Genomic DNA, 22,938 nt, shown 5'->3' with positions numbered 1-22,938 from the left:
TCCCCTCAGATCTACATGGTTTGTCTCCTGGGTTATTGGTCCAATCCACCATCTGTTGATTGTTTAGACTATCCCCCCATGGCAGTAATGTATTTCTGAGGTTCTCATGAATTTCTAATGATCTCAAGTGTCTTTACACAAATGCCCAGAGTTTAGGCAACAAACAAGAAGAATTAGAGTTCCTAAAGTAAGGAGCAAATTTAACCTCATATAGGTTCCACCAAGATTTGGTGAAATGAAACCTATATCTGGACAATGGCTCTTGATATGTATTCAAACCAAACAGGATAGGTAAAAGAGGATAGGTGGAGTATCATTGTATACTAAGATATGTTAATGTAAGAAAACCCAGGAACCAGAGTGAGAGGCATGATAAAGAATGTTTGAGTGAAGGTCAAAGGAAGTAGAAACAGAAGTGATTTTGTCATTGGAATACATGAGAAACCTCATAGACAGAAAGGGAAAATACATGAGAAGTTTGGGAAACAGTTCACAAGAAGCATGATCTCTTCCTCTTTCTCCTTTTTGATCTCTTTCTTGTTCTTTCTTTGTCTGTGTCTCTCTTTGCCTATTTCTGACTGTCTGTCTCTGTCCCTTTCTCTCTTTGGAAATGTCTGTTTCTCCCAATAACAGATTAACTAAATGACTTCTTGAACTACCTTAGCGATAATTTCATCTTAGAGTAATCAATAAAATAACCAAAAATTCTATTCTGAATCTGATTTTTACTAGCATGGAGGAACTGTTTGCTGGCATAAACATTATGGATACTTAGGGAGGTGGAGAAGTGACCTTTCCATTGCAGAACTTGTGACAGCGGAGAAGAAATATGGGTATAGTCTGACGTGCAGCCTAAATTTTTGAAATGCAGATTTCAAAGAGTTCAGAGGAAAGATAGGAAGATCCAGGATAACAGAAAACTCCAGGAAAAGTCAGGTCATGAGAAATGGAAGACATTCAAGAATGAAGTTCTGAAGACACAGAGAGAAATAATTCCAATGGGGAGGAAATGAGATTTGTCTGAAAAACCAATATAGATGTGCAAGATGCTCATCATCCAATTTAGATTTTTTTTTAATATACAGAAGATGGAAGAAAGCCCAGGTGACAAAAGATGAATATGAGAACATAGCATGATCCTATTTTTTTAAAATGTGAGGAATGCAAAAGCTCAGAATAAACCAAGTCTGTCAAGGAAAGCTGAAGACAACGAAATGAGCTTTTGAAAAAGCTATCTTTGCTGGGGTAGATAAAGCAATGATAACTGACAACAGAGAGAAGGAAGATGTGCTCAGTTTTTATTTCATTTCTGTATTCTCTGCAAAGGTGGATGATTTTTTGTACTTGAAATGATAGAGCAAAAATGACTAAAGGAAATTGAGGCCTAAGATAAGTAAGAATATAATGAGGGCATCTAGCCATCCAATGCTTAGCACAGTGTACCTGGCACATTGTAGGTGCTTAAAAAATATTTATTGATTAATTAATTGATTAAGGAATCTGAGTGCAGATGGACTTTTGGGGTCCTAAAAGAATAAGCAGATATGATTATTGAGCCAATGTCTCTGATATTTTAAAGGTCACAAAAAAATGAAAGAGGTGACCAAGATTGGAAAGGAAAGTGTTGTTCTGATTTTCAGAAAAAGGAAAGAGACAGTCTTCAAACTATAGGCTGGTGAGCTTATCTTTGACTCCTGGGACAAATCCAAATGGAATCATTAAAGAGATGGTTGGTGAATAACTAAAAAGAGAAGTGGTCATTACACAGAGCCAACATGGTTTCTTCAGGAACTCACATCAGACTAACCTCATCTCTGCCCCTCCACCCCTTTTTTGACAGGATTACTGTACTATGATTACTAAGATGAGAGGAATGCCATGGACATAGCTTGCCTAGATTTCAGCAAATTTGATGATAAAAGTATCTTTTACCATTCTGGTGGAGAAGATGATGTGGATTAGATGATAATGCAATCAGATGGATTCGGAAATGGGTGGGTAACTGAATTCAAAAGATAGTTGTGAACTGCTTAATGTCAGTATGATAGGAGGTCTCATGTTTGGCCCCACCCTTGTTTTTATCAATGACTTTGATGAAGACATAGACAGTATATTGTTTGCAAATGACACAAAGAGTTTTGAACATCCAACAGGGGATCTTCAATTTCATCATGGAGGTGATAGGAAGCCACTGGATTTATCGAATAGTTGAATGATACAGTCAGGCCTATGGAAAGAATATCACTTTGGCAGCTGAGTGGAAAGATGAGTTGGAATGGGGAGAGACTTAGAGCAGGCAGACCTACACAAGTCCAGGCATGAGGTGATATGAACCTTTAGTAGGATGGTAGCAGTGTCAGAGGACAGAATGGAACCTTTGTGAGAGATGTTACAAAAGTAAAATTGATTAGCTGTGGTAACAAGTTGGACATAAAGGGAGGAGGGTGGGAGAGTGAGGAGTTGAGAATGACAAAGTGTGAGAACAGGGAGCCTTAAGTCAAACTCCTTAGAACTTAATTGGGTCCAAACTATGTGCTTGGGTACTTCAGCCCCTTGTGGACCTTGCAGCAATTCAGTAATGTTAGATAATTTCCCTGGGGTTCATTTTTCTTATCTGAAAAAATGAGGAAGATGGATTAGATAGCCTCTGATGACCTAGGAATCATCCTTGACTCTCTCTCATTCTCCATATCCAATTAGTTGCCAAGTTTTGTCAATTCTACCATCACCACATCTCTTGTATATCCCACCTTTACTTCCCTGACATTGTAACCAACCTGGCTCAAGCCCCTATCTCTTCACACTTGAACTATTGCAAAAGGCTGTTGATTGGTCTCTCTGCCTCAAGTGTTTCCCCACTCCAGTCCATCTGTCAAAGCAATGTTCCTAAAGTGCAAATCTGTGTGACATCCCAGAGGTCCCTTATTACTTTTAGGATAAAATATAAAATCTTCCTTTTGCATCTTAAAACCTTTCATAATCCAACCTCCTTTTTAATCTTTCTAGGCTTCTTATATCTTATTCTCTTCTACGTACATCGTGATCCAGTGACACTGGCCTCCTTGCCATTCCTTGAACAAGATACTGCATCTCCCAATTCCAGACATTTTCACTGGCTGTCCCACAGGCTTGGTATTTTATCTCCCCTCATCTCTGTCTCTTGACTTCCCTAATTCCTTCAAGTTCCTGCTAAAATCCCACCTTTAACAAGGAACTTTTTCCAGTACTCCTTAGTATTAGTGCCTTGCCTCTAAGATTATTTCCAATTTATCCTGTCTGCATCTGGTTTTCACACAGTTATTTCGATATTCCCTCCCCCATTACACTGTGAGCTCCTTAAGAACAAGGACTGGTTTTTGGTTTAATTTTTTGCCTTTGTATACCCAGGACTTAGCATAGTGCCTAGAACATAATAGGTACTTAATAAATGATTGTTGGTAAATGAGTTACAGGAAGAAATTGACTATAAAACAGTGCTAGTAGGGGACACTAACATTTTCCTCTCAGAACTAGATAAATCAAACCAAAAAATAAACAAGAAAGAAATTAAGGAGATGCATAGAATTTTAGGAAAGTTAGATATGACAGACCTCTGGAGAAAACCAAATGGGAATAAAAGGGAGTATACCTCTTTCTCAGCTGCACATGGCACCTACAAAACAATTGATCATGTATTCAGGCATAAGAACCTCACAACCAAATGCAGAAAAGCAGAAATATTAAATGCCTCCTTACATTCACTAACAGGCCATGGAGACATAGATTAAAAATTATTTAGAAACTAAATAATCTAATCCTAAAGAATGGGTGGGTCAAAGAACAAATCTTAGAAACAATGAGAATGACAACAATGAGACAACATACCAAGATATATGGGATGCAATGAAAATAGTAGGTAGGGGAAATTTTATATCTTTAAATGCTTACCTCAATAAAATAGAGAAAGAGCAGATCAAAGAACTGGGCATGCAACTAAAAAAAACTAGAAAAAAAGAACAAATAAAAATCCTCAATTGAACATCAAAATGGAAATCCTGAAAATCAAGGGAGAGATTAATAGAATTGAAAGTAAGAACATCATTGAACTAATAAGTAAAACTAGGAACTTGGTTAATGAAAAAAAAATAAGATGGATGAATCATTGGTTAATCTGATTTTTAAAAAAGAAAGAAGAAAATCAAATTACCAATATCAAAAATGAAAAGGGTGGATTCATCACCAAATGAAGATGAAATTAAAGCAATTATTAGGAGATATTTTGCCTAGTTATATGACAACAAATCTAACAACCTAAGAGGAATGGATGAAGATTTATATGTAAAAATGTAAATTGCCCAGATTAATGGAAGAGGAAATAGAATACTTAAATAATCCTATCATAAAAAAAAGAAATTGAACAAGCCATCCCTGAGATCTCTAAGGAAAATCCCAGGACCAGATGGACTTACAAGTGAATACCAAATATTTAAAGAAAAATGAATTCCAATACCATATTAAACTATTTGGAAAAATGGGCAAAGAAGGAGTCTTACCAAATTCTTTCTATGACACAAATATGATTATGTTATCTAAACCAGGAAGACCAAAAACAGAGAAAGAAAACTATAGACCAATTTCCCTAATGAATATTAATGCAAAAATTTTAAAACACTAACAAGGAGATTACAATCACCAGCATTGTACACTGTAACCAAGTGGGGTTTATGCCAGGAATCATGGTGGTTCTATATTAGGAAAACTATCAGCATAATCTACCATATCAATAACAAAAAACAACAAAAATCATACGGTTATCTCAATAGGTGCAGAAAAAGCTTTGGTAAAATACAATTATTGCTATTAAAAACTCTAGAAAGAATAGGAGTAAATAGGAATTTCCTTAAAATAATAAGCAATATCTATCTAAAACCATTGGCAAACATTATTTTTAGAGGGAATAAGCTAGAAACCTTCCCAATAAAAGTAAGGTGAAGCGAGAGTGAACATGAACAAGAAGCAGAATTGAGAGCAGGGACATGAAAACTAATACTAAAAGCAATTATGGCAAGGTACTACAAAACAGCTTCATGATGGTTAAATTTAGTATAAGCCAAAATTTGTGATATTATACAAACTAAAAAAATACATTTTTAGCTATGTTGAGGATAATAGAAAGATCAAGGAAGTAATAGCATTCCTGCTTGGAATGACTAGGAAGGTTACATAATTGGTCATAGGTCTATCAAACTTTAAGTTTACAAAGCAGAAGATAGAGAGATACTCTGTTCCTATTTTGCCTATATGTTTTCTATCAAGGAGAATAATCTTCAGACTCAAAGGTAGATGGTAAAAATAGTTGGCTAACTGGGAAAAATGAAACCTAATATAAACTTGTCCTTCAATGATTTAAGCTACCAGACCCAGATGAACTATGTATCTCCCAAATTATTGAGTTATTGTCAGGGATCTTTGATGAATCATAATAAATGGGAGGGAGGATTGTAGATGGACAAATGTTCCCAATTTTCCAAAAGGAAAGCAATATACAGACTTTACACTGTAGAAATCAATTCCTGGCAAAATCTTGGAGTGGATCATTAAGGCAACAATAAAAGGGAAACAGTAAGCATGAGCTTACGACTGATACAAGACTAATCTAATTTCCTATTTTCATAATGTTATCAGCCAGTAAATAAGAAGAATGTCATGGGCATAATGTTTCTATATTTCAGCAGAGCATTTAACAGAGTCACAATATTCTTACAGACAAGAAGTATAAGTATGGACTAAATAGTAGTGTTTACGGTCCATTGACCATACCCAAGATGTGGATCAACCAACCCCAGAGACACGGTTAGTGAAATCCTGCAAGACACCCTTCTTTATGAATTATTTTCTAAATCAAAGATTCAGATGCAGGAAGATGTGACATTTTCTAATAATAGTATGCTGCAAGTGATAGTGTACATCGAATGACAGAATTGGGATCCCAAAAACTCTGCAACCATCTGGTAGAGTAGCCTAAAGCTAGCAAGAGGAAATTTAACAAGGATAGGTATAAAATTCCATATTTGGATTAAAAAAACAGCAACAACTATAGAAGTATAAAGCATAGCTAGAATTAATTCACGTAAGAAAAACATGTCTGGGGCTCTTAGTAGACTGTATGATCAATATGGTATGTTAGGCTTCAAAAATAGAGGGAAGGGGAAGGGAGCTAGGTACTTATGATGTGCCAGGCACTGTGCTAAGGGTTTTACAAATATTATCTTATTTGCTCCTCACAATGACCCTGTGAGGTAGATGCTATTATTATCTTCATTTTACAGAAGAGGAAACTGAAGCAAACAGAGGCTAAGTGACTTGCTCATGGTCTTACAGCTTGTAAGTGTCCGAGACCATATTTGAATTCAGGCCTTTCTGACTCCAGGACCAATGCTCTCTCTATTCACAATGCCACCAGCTGCCTCTAATAGAATAGTAGTCATAACAAAGGAGATAATGATCTTACTGTTCTTTGCCTTGGTCAGACCACATCTAGAATGTTATATCCCAGCCTGGGTTCCACATTTTAGAAGGGCCTTGGGCTCATTGGATTATATCCAGAGGACAATAATAATAATAATGAGATGGCGATTCTAAACCCTGCAAAGATTAAGGAGAAGGTTAGTGTAGAGAAGAGAAGCCCTGGCAGGGTAGAACACGTTAACCGCCTTTGAGTATTTACAGAGTAGTCTAATGGAAGTGGGATTTCACTTGTTCCATTTGACCCCAAGGGACAAAATTAGAACAGTGGATACAAATTACAGGAAGGCATGTTTCAACAAAACATAAGGAAAAACTCCTAACAATTAAAGCTATTGTAAAGTAGAATGAGTTCATTTAAGATCTAGTGAGTTCACAATCACAAGAAGTCTTTCAGAAGAGATTGGATGAGAGCATTTTGGGGGCATTGATGTACATGAAATTCCTGATGGGTATAAGCCTATATAAGCCTATTTGATGAACAAAATAAATCCTTCCAACTCCACAATTTGATGATTCTCATTAGAAGAAAAGTACTAGAAAATTAAAATTATTTCCATTAAATGGATGCTGAACCTCAAATCATCAGGTTCCCCATCCCCCAAATGCCCCCAAAATCCTTCCAATTTCACCACTAGGGAACAGGGGAAAACTGGATAAATAAAGTAAGGCTTCAAAAATGATGCTCAGCATGGGAGGGTTTTTACTCAAGGCTTCAAGGCCAACAGCCCTGAAGACAGTACCGTATCTTCTGATTCTTGGAGCACAGAAGTTATAGTCATCATAAAATGGAGCCTGAAAGCCCTCTGAGACCTGTTAAAGCAGGAACATTTTACCTTCCCTGGAAGTCACAAGCCACAGTTAAAAGGCAACAGTGTACAGTGACTCAACATTCTTCTAAGATACCTTGCCTTGTCTAGAGAGCTCCTGAGCTCAGTACTTCATTGGTCTTGCTATCCAATCACAGCCCAATTGAATAACCACAAGTCTCTCTGCTCCTTTATTTCTGTGCTTGCCTCATGTACTTTGGTGAAATGCTTAACTTTACTTTGCCTCATCTACACCCTAACCTGTTGTCCTTCTAGGTTTAACTCCCACCAATTTTAACCTACTGTCACCTGACCAAGTAATGACCTGCTGCTGACATGGCAGAGTGGGAAGTGTTAGATCTGGAGTCAGACAACCTAAGTTCATATCCTAGCTTTGTTCCTTATTGCTTGTATAACTTTGTACAAGTCACTTTACCACTCTAGGCTTCAGTTTCTCAATCAATAAAAGGAGAGGGTTGGACTATGTGACCTCAAAAGTCCTTCCCAAATCCTAAATCCATGAAATACCATAAGACCTTTGTCCCAGTCTCTTGTACTTTGGCCCCTGCCATGTTTCTGAATCACAATTACAACCATATGTTGGCCAACCCCTCCCATTCAGCCTGGCCAGACAAGCCCGCTGCCTCCACCCAGTTAAGCTAAGGCCAACTGGGTTCATTCTGGGCACTTACCCATGATGATCCTTTCCCTGTTCCTTTAGCTGACTCTGTAGAGAATCCAACAGTTCTCTGAGACTTGTAGCTGGGATCCATACCCTGTTAAAAACCAGCACAGAACTTAGACTGAGAACATGAAAGGAAAAGCTCTTTTGTCTCTCTAGTCTTCAGATCAACTCAGCCTGGGTTATGTTTCTTCTGTCTCTCCTCAGTTCTCTCTCGCATATGATTGAAACCAGGAGCCTACTGTGTAAGGGCAGAAGTATGGTAAATCTGTTGCCCCAGGTTGAGATCTTTGGGAGTCTCACTCTGCTGCAAGAATGAAGAGAGTGGATAATGAATGACTCAGAGAAGAATGTGGGGGATGAAGAAAGAATCCTCTCTACCAGCTGGGGCTATGAAGCCATGTGGATGCAGTTCATAAAGCACCCCCTATCACTACCACCAGCATTATTCCCAATATCATGCCAAGGCAGGACCTGAACAACTCTGGCCTGTCCTGAACCATCATAATAGCCTCCAAATTGCTGCTCCTGCTTCAAGTCTATCCCTTTTCCATCTACATCCACCAGCTACCAAAATGCTATTCCTAGAACACAAGTATGACCATGTCACTCTGCTGCTTAAAAAGCTCTAGGGTATCCTTATTTCCTTTAGAATAAGGGTTCTTAGCCTTTTTTATTTCATGGAGCCTTTTGGCAATCTGGTGAAACCTATAGACCTATTCTCAGAATAATCTTTTTAAATGCATAAAATTCATAGGAAACAAGTTATACTGTAATAGTTTTCAAAAACATTAAAAAACCAAACCAAAACCAAAAAAATCTAGCAGGTTCACAGACCTTAGGTTAAGAACCTTCACTCTTGAATAATTCATTCAACGTCATTGTCTGACTTCAGTCTACCTTTCTAGGCTTATTAAATGCTATTCCCCTCCCTTTCATGCACTAAACATTTGTCTCTTTACTGTTCTTTATATACAACATTCCATCTCCCATCTCCAAGTCTTTGCAGGGGCATGCCTGGTATGTACTCCCTCCTTTCTTCAGGCCCTTAGGTTAGTTTCCTTCAAAACCCAGCTCAAGCACCACCAATTAAATAAGTTACTTCCTGATCCTCTCAGCTGTTAGTGCCTTCTCCAACCCTCAAATTATTTCATATTTTTGTTATGTATATTTTGTATTTACTTATATATATATGCATGGTATTTCCCCAAATAGAATGTAAATTCCTTGAGGACAAGTACTGCTTTTGTTTTTATATCCCCAGCACCTAGTACAGTAACTGGTATATAATAATTATTTAATAAATGTTTACTTGTTAATTGATTAGAACTGCTCCTACCCATTTCACATGCACCCATAGATGGAATATTTCTTTTGTAGGACATCATTTTCCTTTCAAGGTAGTCTCCATATTCATTTGAACTTTATTTCACTTTGAGTGATTTGCAGTAGACCCTAGCAATGGTCCTTTTGCATCAACCTGGCATCAATAGAAAAACAAAATCTTTTTTAGCTATTTTTTTTCCTTGAAGAAGGAGGTAATTTTCCTCACTTCTCTTAGTGAAGATGGAAACACCTTCTTTCACTCCATTCACTGAGATGAATGTGACCTCACAGGCACATCTGAAACTCACTAGAATATGACCACTAAGCTTCCTCAGGAACAGGTCATGCTAGACTAACCTTATTTTCTCTTTTGATAGGATTATGGAATAGGGGATACTATAGCTACAGGTTATTTAGCTTTTAAGCAAAGCATTTGATAAAATTACTGTTGCTAACCTTCTGAAAAAAATGTAAAAATCTAAGTTAGATGATAATACAATTAGGTGACTTCAGAATTTATTGAATGGCTGGAGTCAAAGAATTAATGGTTAACCATTAGTGGTCAACTATCAAATCTATTAATGATTTTTTTTAAAAGCAACTGGGGTTAAGTAACTTGCTCAAGGTTACACAGCCAGTTATTATTTCTGGGTGTGGTGCTGAGTATCTGAGGCCGGATTTTATCCAGGTCAATCCCGACACTAGAGCCGGTGCTCTTACTCGCTGAGCCACCTGGCCGCTCCTAAGCAATTGGGGTTAAGTAACTTGCTCAAGGTTACACAGCCAGGTGTTTCTGGGTGGGTGCTAAGTGTCTGAGCCCAGGATTCGATCTCCAGGTCTTCTCAGCACTGGAGCAGGTGCTCTTACTTGCTGTGCTACCTAGCCGCCCCACTATTAATGATTTGATGTCAGCTTGAAAGGAAGTCTCTAGTGGAATGCCCCAGGAACCTGTGCTGCTTAACATTTTTATCAATGACTTATATAAAGGCATATTGAGTTTGTATTCATTATAAGTCCTTATTAAATTTGTAGATGACTTAAAACTGGGAAGAAGGATAACTAACAAACTAGATGACAAGCAGGATCTAAAAAGATATTGACAGGCTAGACTATTGGACCAAATGGAATAAGATAAAACTTAATAGAGAAAAATATAGTGTCATACAAGTTTTTTTTTTTAAATCAACTTTGCAAATGTAAGATGGGAGGCTGTGTTTAGAGAGCAATTCATATGAAAAAAAATCTTGGCAGGGGTGGGGGAAGTGTGGGGGTCTAGTTGACTTAAAGTTCAATATGAATTGACTGCAAGTTTGGAAGCCAAGAAAACAATTGCAATCTTAATCTGCTTTAAGAGAGGCATAGTGTCTAAACCAGACAGCATCTGAAGTATAATGGGCATGAAATTTTAAGAAGAATTAAGAGGCCATTGTGTGGATAGAGATCTGACTTTGAGGTCAAGTAGGCCTGAATTCAAGTCCCCCATCTCATCATACTGACTATGTGATTGTGAATAAGTCTCTTAATCTCTCAGAGTCCTATGCCAGGGCAGTTAGGTGGTGGAATGGATATGGTTGAGTCTGGAGTCAAGATCTGAGCTCTAATCCAGCCTTGGACACTTACTAGCTGTGTGATCCTAGGCAGGTCCCTTAACCCAGTTTAACTCAGTTTTCCTATCTATAAAATGAACTGAAGAAGTAAATGGCAAACCACTCCAGTATCTCTGCCAAGAAAATCCCAAAGGGGGGTGGCTAGGTGGCGCAGTGAATAAAGCACTGGCCCTGGAGTCAAGAGGACCTAGGTTCGGATCCAGCCTCAGACACTTAATACAAAAAATAGCCATGTGACCTTGGGTAAGTCACTTAACCCCAATTGCCCTCCAAAAAGCAAAAAAAGAGAAATCCCAAATGAGTTCACGAAAAGTTGCTAACAACTGAAACAACTGACCAACAAACCCTGGGCAGCTCTCTGTAAGTTGCAGAAGAGTTATTGATCTATATTGGCAGAGGGAGCTACCTCACCTGGAGTTCTCTACATCAGTGAAAGCATAGGTCTTGATAGAAAAAAAAGGATAGATAAACTGGTGAGATCTGAACAAGGATGAGTGAACGAGCAAAGAGCCTCAAAATCATGCTCTATGAGGACTGGTTGAAAGAAATAGAGGTGCTTAAGTAAAGGAAAAGATTTGTGAAAGACATGATCACTAATCTTAAATGACTGGAGGGGCTGCCATGTTTTAGAGGGATTAAGCTTGTTCATATTGGTCCCAAAATGGAGAACAAGAAGCAAGAGCAAGATTTTCCAACTGGGTGGAAGTTGCAGAGAGGAAAATTAAGACTTGACATCAGGATGATCTTCCTAACAATTAGAGCACTCCCCTCTCTTGGGAGGCAATGGGCTTCCCTTACTGGAGGTCTTCAAGCAAAGGCTGGGTAACCACATGCTACATTGTAGATGATTAATCAATATTTTTGACTAATTGACAGTGAAGATAATTTTTCTGGCATCTATTTGACCAGATGGCAGCTGAGTCCCTTCTCATTAAAATTCTGTGATTCTATGGACTCTGAAGAGAATATGGCCATGGAAGGCCATGCTTTTCACAAAAAAACAATCAATTAAATAAAGGGATAGGGTTACATACAGCAAGACAGTGTAGACATCCACACAGCAGAGTCAGAAAACATGTGGGAGGGAGTTTGGTTGCGAATCCGTAATGGGATAAACAGAAGTTACTGTATGTACCTTGTGACGGTGACTTATTATAGCCCTTTTGGCTAGAAGGAGGGATCAGATGATGAACTCAAGGGGTATGATGGAAGAGACGCATGATGATGGATGTTGACCATTTGAATGTCTGCTCAGTTTTCATACTAAGGACAAAATACATGAGAAATTTTTTACTTGCTCCTGAAAATAACTTCATCCTTCTGATAGTAATAGAGGAAGGAATGAGAAGATTGTTTTTCTTTTTCTTTTTTTTTTTTAAAGCAATTGGGGTTAAGTAACTTGCTCAAGGTTACACGGCCAGTTATTCCTGGTTGTGGTGCTGAGTATCTGAGCCCGGATTCGATCCCCAGGTCATCCTGACACTGGAGCCAGTGCTCTTACTCGCTGAGCCACCTGGCTGCCCCTAAGTGATTGGGGTTAAGCAACTTGCTCAAGGTTACACGGCCAGTTATTTCTGGGTGTGGTGCTGAGTATCTGAGCCCGGATTCGATCCCCAGGTCGTCCCGACACTGGAGCCGGTGCTCTTACTCGCTGAGCCACCTGGCCGCCCCTGAGTGATTGGGGTTAAGCAACTTGCTCAAGGTTACACGGCCAGGTTTTTCTGGGTGGGTTCTAAGTGTCTGAGCCCAGATTCGACCCCCAGGTCATCCTGACACTGGAGCCAGTGCTCTTACTCGCTGTGCTACCTGGCCACCCCTGAAGATTGTTTTTCTAAACCCAAATCTGACAATAAGGAGAAACTGGGTGACCACCATTTAGAGTAAATTACCATGTAAATTCCTGACCATTGGTAACAGGGGAATGCTGGTCATAATCTGATGTATACTTGAGATTTTGAAGGAGCACATCTCTAAAAACTCATTTTCCACATGACTGTCTTCCTCAACTTCATTATCTCCAGAAACTCATCATTCTGAAAGATGAAATAAACTAAGAAACACCTCTTTAGTGCACCCCATGCACAACTTGTGGATCCCTTCCTTCCCTCTGGTTGAAGATGGTGGGAGGTGGCCATCTAGGAACTCTTCCCTGATTTTCCGCCATTCACATGGGTCACTCAGGGAATCTTACCCATCATTTCACACTGGATGACTTTTCTGGACTTCATTACTTGCAGAAATTCATTATTTTGAAACAATCAACTCAGAAATTTGTACCTCCTTAGATAATTTCCCACCTTGACTGTAGGATTTCATTATGTCCCTGAGCTGGGTCACCTCCCCCTCCCTGCTATTCAGCTTCTTTTTATGTATTGTCTCCCCCATTAGATCATAAGATTCTTGAGGGCAGGGACTATCTTATGCCTTTCTTTGCATCCCCAGAACTTAACACAATGCACATAGTAGATGCTTAATAAACATCTATTGACTCTCACTCTTACTCAAGTTCAGAGAAAAGATAGGTAGGATCCCATGGCCTAAGATTATAGAATTCCAATCAAGAGGAGTTAGATTTTTAGAAGGTTGCACTGCCTTTCTTTTTTCTATTTTCTTTTTAAATTAGTGGAGGGGTGAGAGGGAGAGAGACTAATTGTCTCTCTGGTTAATAAAGAAAACAAAAAGAAATAGGATGTTGTTCAGAGGGGTAAGACACATACAGAGGATGAAAGGAAGAGCAGATAGCTCAGCATAAATAAAAGCTCAGTACAAGAAGAATTGAGACTGATACCAAAAAAATGAAAAAAGAAAGACCTAAAAGGTTTTATAAAGTTATTACTGGTGAGCATGGAGAAGGAAAATAAGAGAAACGGCAGGATCATAACCAGGTGAGATGATCACAACTGGTGGCAAAAAGGAGACAGGACTACTCAATCTTTATTTTGTATCTGTTTTCTCTACTCAGAGAATGATCCTCAGGAAATTGAATCCCACTTTGATTGCGTACCACATAAAAATGGATCGTGCAATATAGTCAGTGAAGTCAAGCTTCTAATTTAGTTCTGTGAACTGGGCAGTTAATGTAATGCCTATGTACTTCGGACAACTCACCCCAAATAGATTTGCAACTTAATCCAATCTAGTCCAATCCAAAAAGCATTTCTTTTTTTTTTCATTTTCAAATGCTTTATTAACTTCTGATTTACATCATTCATTTCTGCCAGATTTTGAGTTACAAATTTTCTCCCCATTTTCCCCCTACCCACCGTCCCAAAATAGCAGTCTCACAGAATATCCCCTCCTCCAATCTGCTCTCTCCCATACCCCTTTCAACTTTTCTAGTAGGGCATGGTGGATCTCTATGCCCCAGTGCCTGTATATCTTTTTTCCCAATTACATGTAAAATAGTATTAATAATAGTATATCTATATATTTATTTAAACATTTTATTTTAAAACTTTGAATTCCAGATTCATTTCCTTCCTCCCTTGTCACCCACCCTTACTGGGAAGATAAGTACTTCAGCATAGGTTGTACATGTGTAGCTAATGCAAAACAATAACATAGTAGATATATTGTAAAAGACTGACTATATTTCCCTCCCTCCTATCCCACCTCCCACTTGTTCTATTCTCTACTTTGATCCTGTCCCTTTTCAAAAGTGGGTGCTTCCAACTTCCCTCCCCCCCAGACTGTCCTCCCTTCCATCATCCCCCCTTTCATCCCCTTCCCCCCTACTCTCCTGTAGGGTGAGATACCTCATTTAGAGTGTATTTCATTCCCTCCCCGAGCCAAATTCAATGAGAATAAGGCTGACCCATTCCCTTTTGCCTTCCTATTCTTCCCCTCCATTGTAACTATTTTCCCTTGCCTCTTCTATATGAGATAGTTTATCCCATTCTATCTCTCCCAATCTCCTCTCATTATATTCCTCTCTCAACTCTTAATTTCACCTTTTAAGTATCTTCCTTTCCTATTAAATTGGTCCTGTGCCCTCTATCTATGTATACTTGTAAACATATATACACACATTCACATATGCCCATATACCCTCATATATAGACATATATATTTCTATTCCCCTGAACAATTTTCATGCTGAGAAAAGTTTCATCAGTTACACTTATTGTTTTTCCATGTAGGAATGTCAATAGTTCAACTTTGATAAGTTCCTTATGATTTCTTTTCCCTGTTTACCTTTTTATGCTTCTCTTGCTTCTTGTATCTGAATGTCAAAATTTCTATTCAACTCTGGTTTTTTCATCAAGAATGCTTGAAAGTCCTTATTCCACTGAAGACCATATTTTCCCCTGAAACATGATACTCAGCTTTGCTGGGTAGGGGATTCTTGGTTTTAATCCCAGCTCCTTTGACCTCCGGAATATCATATTCCAAGCCCTTTGATCCCTCAGTGTAGAAGCTACCAGATCCTGTGTTATCCTGATTGTATTTCTACAATATTCAAATTGTTTCTTCTTGGCTGCTTGTAATATTCTCTCCTTGATCTGGGAATTCGGGAACCTGGCTTTAATATTCCTAGGAGTTTTCTTTTGGGGATCTTTTTCAGGTGGATTCTTTCAACCTCTATTTTGCCCTCTGGTTCTAAAACATCAGGGCAGTTTTCCTTGAGAACTTCCTGGAGGATGATTTCTAGGTTCTTACTTTGATCATGGCTTTCCGGTAGTCCAATAATTTTAAAATTATCTCTCCTGGATCTATTTTCCAGGTCAGTGGTTTTTCCCATGAGATATTTCACATTGCCTTCTATTCTTTCATTTGTTTGGATCTGTTTAACAGCATCTTGATTTCTCATAAAGTCATTAGCTTCCATTTACTCCAATCTGATTCTGAAGGAATGATTCTCCTCATTGAGCTTTTGAGATTCTTTTTCCATCTGGCAAATTCAGCTTTTTAAGCATTCTTCTTCTCATTGCCTTTTTGAGCCTCTTTTGCCATTTGAGTTAGTCTGTTTTTTAAGGTGTGATTTTCCTCAGTCAGGCTGTTGATTCTCATTTTGTAATTTTCTTGCATCATTCTCATTTCTCTTTCCAATTTTTCCTCCACTTCTCTTATCTGCTTCTTAAGGTCCTCTATGGCCTGTAAGCAGTTCATATTTTCCTTTGAAGCTTTTGGTGCAGGAGTTCTGACTTCACTGTCTCCCTCCTGTTCCATGCTTTGCTCCTTTTACTCCCCCAAATAGGAGTCTAATGTTGGAATCTTCTGTCTGCTTTGTTTCCTTTGCCTGGTCATGTTGCCCCTCAGTCACTTGACCCCTGGGCTTTTTGCCACAGTAGGACTCTGCCACCAGATAGGGGAGCTTTTGTCCCAAATGCTGGGGTTTTCTCAGCTGCCAGAGGTATTAGTTGGGTGCCCTCTCTGAGGTCTCCACACAGTCTGGTAAGCTGGACACACACCCTAGACCACAATCCAGATCCAAGCAAGTTAAAGCCAGAGCGATTACCCCTCAGACTGGTTGCTTGGTCCCCCTACACTCTGCAGGCCAGGAGCTGAAGCTGCCATGTGGCACTGGCTGGCTGTACCAAGCGTTTCAGTGGCTTCTGACGACAGGGACAAAAGCTGATACATTCCCACTTACTGGGTCCCAAAGTCCAGACTGCACTGACCTCTCACTTTGTCCTTCACATCTATGTGTTCGTAATTCTGGAAATGGCCACAGCTGCTGGTGATCTGGAGTCCCTCCGACCAGTGGCTGGTCAGACCCACCCTGGGGCTAAAATCTCCAGCTCAGGCATGCCTGGGCTCGGCTCCCAGGGCACTGTGCTGGCCGATTCCTGCCTGCCTGCCGGGCTGTCCTCAGTGGGAGGTTAGCTTCTCTGTGTCATTTTGTAGGTTCTGAAACTCCAAAGGTTTTTCAGAGTCCCCTTTTTACATTGATTGGGGAAGGTGGAAGCTGGGGAGGTCCTGCTTCTACTTCGCCATCTTGACTCCGCCCCTCAAAAGCATTTCTTAAGAAACCTATACATGTGAGGCCCTGAGACAGACATAGACAATAAAAAGTAGTCCCTGCACTCAAGAAATTAACATTTTACTAGGGAAATTCAGGTCAGGAAGACCTGAGTTCAAATCCAGTCTCAGACGTTTACTAGCTGTGTGACCCTGGGCAAGTCATTTTGCCTGTTTTTTCATCTGCAAAATGAAAATGGCAAACCACTCTGGTATCTTTGCCAAGAAAACCCCCAAAAGGGTCGTGAATTGTCAGACACAACTGAATGACTGAACAACAGGAGGATATGGCACATAGACAGAGAAAGATAGGTATGTTAATTTGAGGAGGGAGAGAAATCAGGAAAGGTTAGATTTGTTCAACTTATGCTCAAGGGGCAAAATTAGGAGCTAGGGATGGACATTGCAGAGATCCATAGTGCTGTTAAGAGTAAGAAGAACCTTTCAAACAGTCAGCCTGGCTGATTTCAAGTAATAAACCTGGCTAGTGGGAGAAGACAGTGAACTCCCTATCACTTTTATTGTTCATTTATTTTTCAGTCATATTCAGCTCTTCATGATCCCATTTAGGATTTTCTTGGCAAAGATACTGGAGTGGCTTGCTATTTCCTTCTGCAGCTCATTTTACAAATGAGGAAAGTGAGACAAACAAAGTGAAGTGATTCGTTCAGGGTCACACAGCTAGTACATGTCTGAGGCTGGATTTGAACTCAGGATTTCCTAACTCTGGATCCAGGACTCTATCTACTATACCACCTAGAGACATGATTCTTGCACCAGGAACTATGATCTGCAGTGGTGGAGGGAGTTGCCCCACCAGTAGTTCCCTACACTGACAAAATTGTAGCTCTCTCCTTTCCTGTATTTTTACACAGGAAAGGAGAGAGCAAGATAGCACTCTGCTGCCCTCAATGACTTCAGGCCACCAGGCTATGGTGACCTGCATTACAAGATATGGAAAAAAGCATGGAGGTGAGATTGATGAGCTAGTACCAGTGATCTTTGAGAAAGCTTAGCAAATGGGAGAGGGCCAGTGAGATCAGAGGCAGGCAAATATCCTACTTTTTGATAAGGGAAAGGAAGGTAGATTTCTCCAGCTATGTGCTGGTGAGTTGGACTGTGATTTCTGGAAGTGATTTAGAATGCATTACTAAAAAGGGATGACTTATGAGCATGTAGAAAAGGAAGTAATGATCATATGATCGTAGTTTTTAAGCTAGATGAGACCTTAAAGACCATCTATGTTAGTAATCTAGGTGTCATCTTCCGCTCCTCGTTCTTCTTCACTTTCCATATCCAATTAGTTGCTTAGCTCTATGGATTTTACTGAGGGAATTGTGGGAATTCATGAACCACACTGACCCCATCTTGTGACTCAATTCTGAATCTAGTTCAGTTCCCTTTCTATTCAATTATGGGTCCAGTCCAATTTTATTCTTGTGAGAAAACTCTATTCAGTTATGGGACTTGTGAGAAAACTTTATTGAATTGTGTGAATCTAGTCCTGTATGGCTGGGAAGCTGGACCACCTCTACCTGCTGCATAAAGACCCTTAACTAAGGACCTAGGTCATAGAAACAGGACTTCCACAGAACTCTGGCTTCCACCTCCTCCAATACATGTAAAAAATTATTCTAAACAAACTTTAGAGCTACAGAACCCACAAAGTGACAGAGAAACAAATCTCCCACTGAAGGCAGCCCAGCAGGTGGACAGAAAGGGTCCATTGCAGCCCTCTGGAAGCTGAGCCCAGCCCTAAGTGAGACACAGTTTTAGCCCCAGGGTGGCCCTAACCAGCAGCAGCTAAAGCAGACTTCAGGAGAGTAAATCACCAGCAGCTGTGATGGTTTCCAGACTTCTCAATCCACAAATGCCAAAGACAAAGTAAAAGATCAGTGTGGAAATTTGTTCAAACAGGGGGAGTGTGGTCTGACTGCTACCCTTGGAGCGAGAAGCAGCAGAGGCACTGCAGCTGCAGCTGCTGTTGCATGGCTGCTTCCAAAGCTCCTGGCCCAAAGATTGTAGGGGGACCAAGTGACCATTCAGAGGGTAATCACTCTTGCTTTGACCGGCTTGGCTCCAGATCACAGTCTTGGGTGGTGGTCCTGGGGTATGTGACCAGTGAGCCAGAGTGTGTGGGGGCTGTAGAGAGGGCGCCCATCTAATAGCTCCAGCAACTGCAAAAACCCCAGCAATTTGTAACATAGCTCTCTCCATTTTGGAAGCAGAATTCTACTGTGCCAAAGAGCTCAAAAGTCAAGTAACTAAGGACCTAGGTTATGCTGAAACCCCAAATCCAAAGACTGATGCAAGAAGTTTTCTCGCAATGATTTATCTCAAGCAATCTTCATGTCTTATCTGAAAAAAAAAAGGCCCTGTACTGGTCAATCAGTTACTATTTTTTTGTTACTTTGAACAAATACAGACACCTCTTTTTTTCTGAATTCAAGAAATCATACCTATTTACTCTCTGCCTCCCAACTTGGAAAGCCCCTAATTTTTCCTCTAATTAGAAATCAGATTATCTAATTTTGTATCCTGGTTCATATCATATTAATTGTTTTCTTTTAATGCATAAAAATCTATCTCCTCCTGTTTTGGGTGGTCCAGTAACAAGCTGAGGAGGCCTGGTCCCAATTTGTTATACATTTGGCATGCTTAGCTTAATAAATTAATATGCTTGGAAGCTCAACCTTTGTTTCCTCCCACCCACCACACTACCTTTGTAACATCTTTCAAATACAATCTTCTCTGCTCTGCTGCTGCTACCCCACTGTTGGGGCCCTTATCACCTCCTGTCTAGACTATCACAATAGCCTTCTGATTATTCTTCCTGTCTCAAGTCTCTCCTCACTCCAGTCCATCTTACACTCAGTTTTTAAGTAGATCTTCCTAAAATACAGCTCTAATCATGTCAACCCCTTTTAACATATTCCAGTCTTCTTATATCTTGTTCCCTTCTGCATCTCTGGACTTCTTGCTTCTTCTCAAACAGGACACTTCATCTCCAGACCCCAGGTATTTTTACCTGCCTGTCTCCATGACTGGAATTCTCTCTTTCCTCATCTCCACCTCTTGGCTTTCCTGACTTTCTTTAAGTCCCATCCAAAATCCTGCTTTCTGTGAGAAGCCTTTCCCAACTTCTGACACTCCCCATATCTTCCTTTAAAAATGATCTCCAATTTATCTCATGTATATCTTGTTTGTACATAGTTGTTTGCATGCTGCTTCTTCCTTTGGACTGTGAGCTCCTTGATAGTAAGAGACTGTAGTTTGCCTTTCTTTGTATTCTCAACTCTTAGCCCCATGCCTGGAACATAGTAGGCACTCGACAAATGCTTGTTGACCTGACTCAATCTAGTCCTGCACTCTCATTTTGCAAAAGAAGAAACTGAGACCCAGAAAGCCTAAGTGATTTGCCTCAGGCCACACTGGTAGTAAGGAGGTGAGGCAGGATTCAAACCCAAGTCCTCTGATTTTAAATCAAGTATACTTGACACTTAGACTCACTACCTCCCATTATAGATTTGTATCAGTTAATCAAGAACAAGATAAGTCAGACTAATCTTACTGCCTTTAAAAAAAGAGTTATTAGACTAATAGATCAGGGAAATTGCTATGTATATAGAGTATCTAGATTTTTAGCAAGTCATTTGACAAAGTTTCCTGTGTTACCCTTGTGTACAAGACAAAAAAATAGGCTTGATGATAACCTATTTGGGTAGATTTGAAGCTAGTTTAATAATGGGAACCAAAGAGTGATATTTCCCCAATGTGGAGGGAGGTATGTAGTAAAATAACATGGGACTTTCTCCTTGTCCTTATTTCGTTTAGCATTTGGGTGAGATGGAAGCACAGATGGCAAATCAAATTTGGGGTAATATGAGTCTGGGAAGGGTCACAACTCATTCAATGACAGAATCAGGATCAGTAGATACTACTTTTCTAGCTCAAGGTTAGGACACATTAATTTTCAGCAAAAGACAAATTGAACAGCATAGCAAAAAAAACCCAACAAGAAATATTTCCCTTATGCATACCAGGTTATACTTTCCCACTGGTTATCATGCCACTAGTGATGGGGGACACATGCAGGGATGATAGGATCATAGATTTAGAGCTCAAAGAACTATTAGAAGTAATCTAATACAACTTCTGGGAACTGATGGCACAAAAGTTTTGAAATCCGGTGTGGGACTTGTACCTAGGTCTTTGAATTCAAGGCAGCGAGGTAGCACAGTAAGTGAATAGAGTGTGGGTCCTGAAGTCAGGGAGACATAAATTCAAATGCAGCCCCAGACACTTAGCCCTGTTTGCCTCAGTTCCTCATTTATAAAATGAGCTGGAGAAGGAAATGGCAAACCACTCCAGTATCTCTGCCAAGAAAACCCCAAATGGGGTCATGACGAGTCAGACATGACTCAAAACAACTGAACAACAACAACTTTTGAATTCAAAGGCAGAACACTTTCATCTGTAACATGATGTTAGTGTATTCTGATGTCAAGTAAGTCATGGATAAGGTCACTACAACAATCCTGACTCAACGTTTTCAATTGTCAGTAGGAGATTTTCTGCGTGGAAAAATATTACCAATTTCATGTAACACCTCCTCAGGGAATATTTACCCAATTTACTACACTCACATTTGTGGTTTGGGGTCCTAAAAAGTTTGGTTGACTACTTCTACTCTCAGGGCCCCAATGAACTGGGTTTCTAGTGTTGTCTCTCATGAGCCCCCACCAGTGTGCTTCCCATTGACAATTAGTCAGTCAGAGAATTATATTTAGCAAGGTTATTTACAGAGATGGTATAGAAAAAATAATCAGTACAAAATTTTTCTCCCAAAATGGAGGCTTTCTCTCCTCCTGAACACATATGGTTAATGGGGATAGTGGGCTGAAACTTGAAGTATAATGGTAGTGAAGCAAACATGCAGAGAATACATTAGTCAAAGGACTATATCATAGCTTCTGGTCATTGGAAGTCCTTTTCTCCCTTTATAAAGTTTTCATTAATTTCCTCTTAGATGTAATCTCTGATGAGATCTGAGGATTGGTGCATTTCTAGAGTATAGTTTCCCCAATAATATTGTCAATTTGAGGTGTATGGGGAAGGAGAATGATAGGAAGGAAGGAAGGAAGGAAGGAAGGAAGGAAGGAAGGAAGGAAGGAGGAAGGAAGGAAGGAAGGAAGGAAGGAAGGAAGGAAGGAAGGAAGGAAGGAAGGAAGGAAGGAAGGAAGGAAAGAAGGAAGGAAGGAAGGAGGGAAGGAAACTCCTTTTAAGAGTAATTCCTTTTTGGGAGCTTGGTTCAAACTGTAATTCTCAACTCAAACAGAAATCTCCCACTGCTGGACTAGTCTCTGGACTAGAGAATTACTGAAGTTTCTTTGCTGTTTAAAGCTCCCAGAGGTGTAATTAGTTTGTTTGGTCAGTCAATCATGCTTTTTCTTTTCTTGACTGAATCAAAGAAATTTGCACCTCAGGGTGTATACAATCTTGTTTATATCTCTTGTCCATTGGTTGATTTATTGATTGATTTTGTAACTTTATGAAAGAAGCATTCTCATTTGATAAAGATATCAGGGAGTGTGTTAAGCATGGTATTTCTTGAGATGTGGATAGTGGAAGTCCATCCTTTACATTTATAATGAAAGTTAATTGAAATAGTATTCAGAGAGTAATAGAATTGTAGAATTGCAAGAGACCTCAAATATCATCTAGTCTAGTTCAACCTTCTCATTTTTACAGATGAAGAAACTGAGGTGAAAAGAGATGAAGTGATCATACAGTCATACAGTTAATTAGTGGCAGAGTCAGCACTAGAATCCATATTGTTTTTCTAACTGAACCATTTGCTTTGATATTTCAAGGATCCATGATTTCATCGGTATAAATATACTATCCTCCCCCCAAACTACCATAAATGCAAACTGTAACAATTTTGAAACTTCGAGAGTTCTTCCAGGATGGATATATGTGACCAGAGAAGACACATAGATGGCCGTGCATGTGGAGAACATGTGTGGCTAGATGTGTGTCTAGGGAA

The 22,938-nt window shown here is 39.6% G+C and overlaps 1 long non-coding RNA gene across 1 annotated transcript in view; it reads right to left on the bottom strand.

Annotated features, from left to right (window-relative positions):
* The window catches only part of LOC138154800 (uncharacterized), a 46,763-nt gene extending 37,286 nt beyond the window's left edge, over nucleotides 1-9,477 (bottom strand). Inside the window, exons 1-2 of the long non-coding RNA XR_011166682.1 lie at nucleotides 8,833-9,477; nucleotides 8,006-8,089 (exon numbers count right to left, since the gene is read on the bottom strand). This is a non-coding gene — a long non-coding RNA (uncharacterized lncRNA). The remainder of the gene's footprint in view (nucleotides 1-8,005; nucleotides 8,090-8,832) is intronic.
* Between the last annotated feature and the right edge of the window lie 13,461 nt (nucleotides 9,478-22,938).

The sequence above is a fragment of the Petaurus breviceps genome, unplaced genomic scaffold (assembly GCF_028583685.1).
Source record: "Petaurus breviceps papuanus isolate PSGF00001 unplaced genomic scaffold, PetGlider_PUasm1.0 91133, whole genome shotgun sequence".
NCBI classification, from domain to species: Eukaryota; Metazoa; Chordata; class Mammalia; order Diprotodontia; family Petauridae; genus Petaurus; species Petaurus breviceps.
The sequence above is the reverse complement of the archived record's forward strand: the minus strand, read 5'-3'. Positions and strand labels throughout refer to the sequence as shown.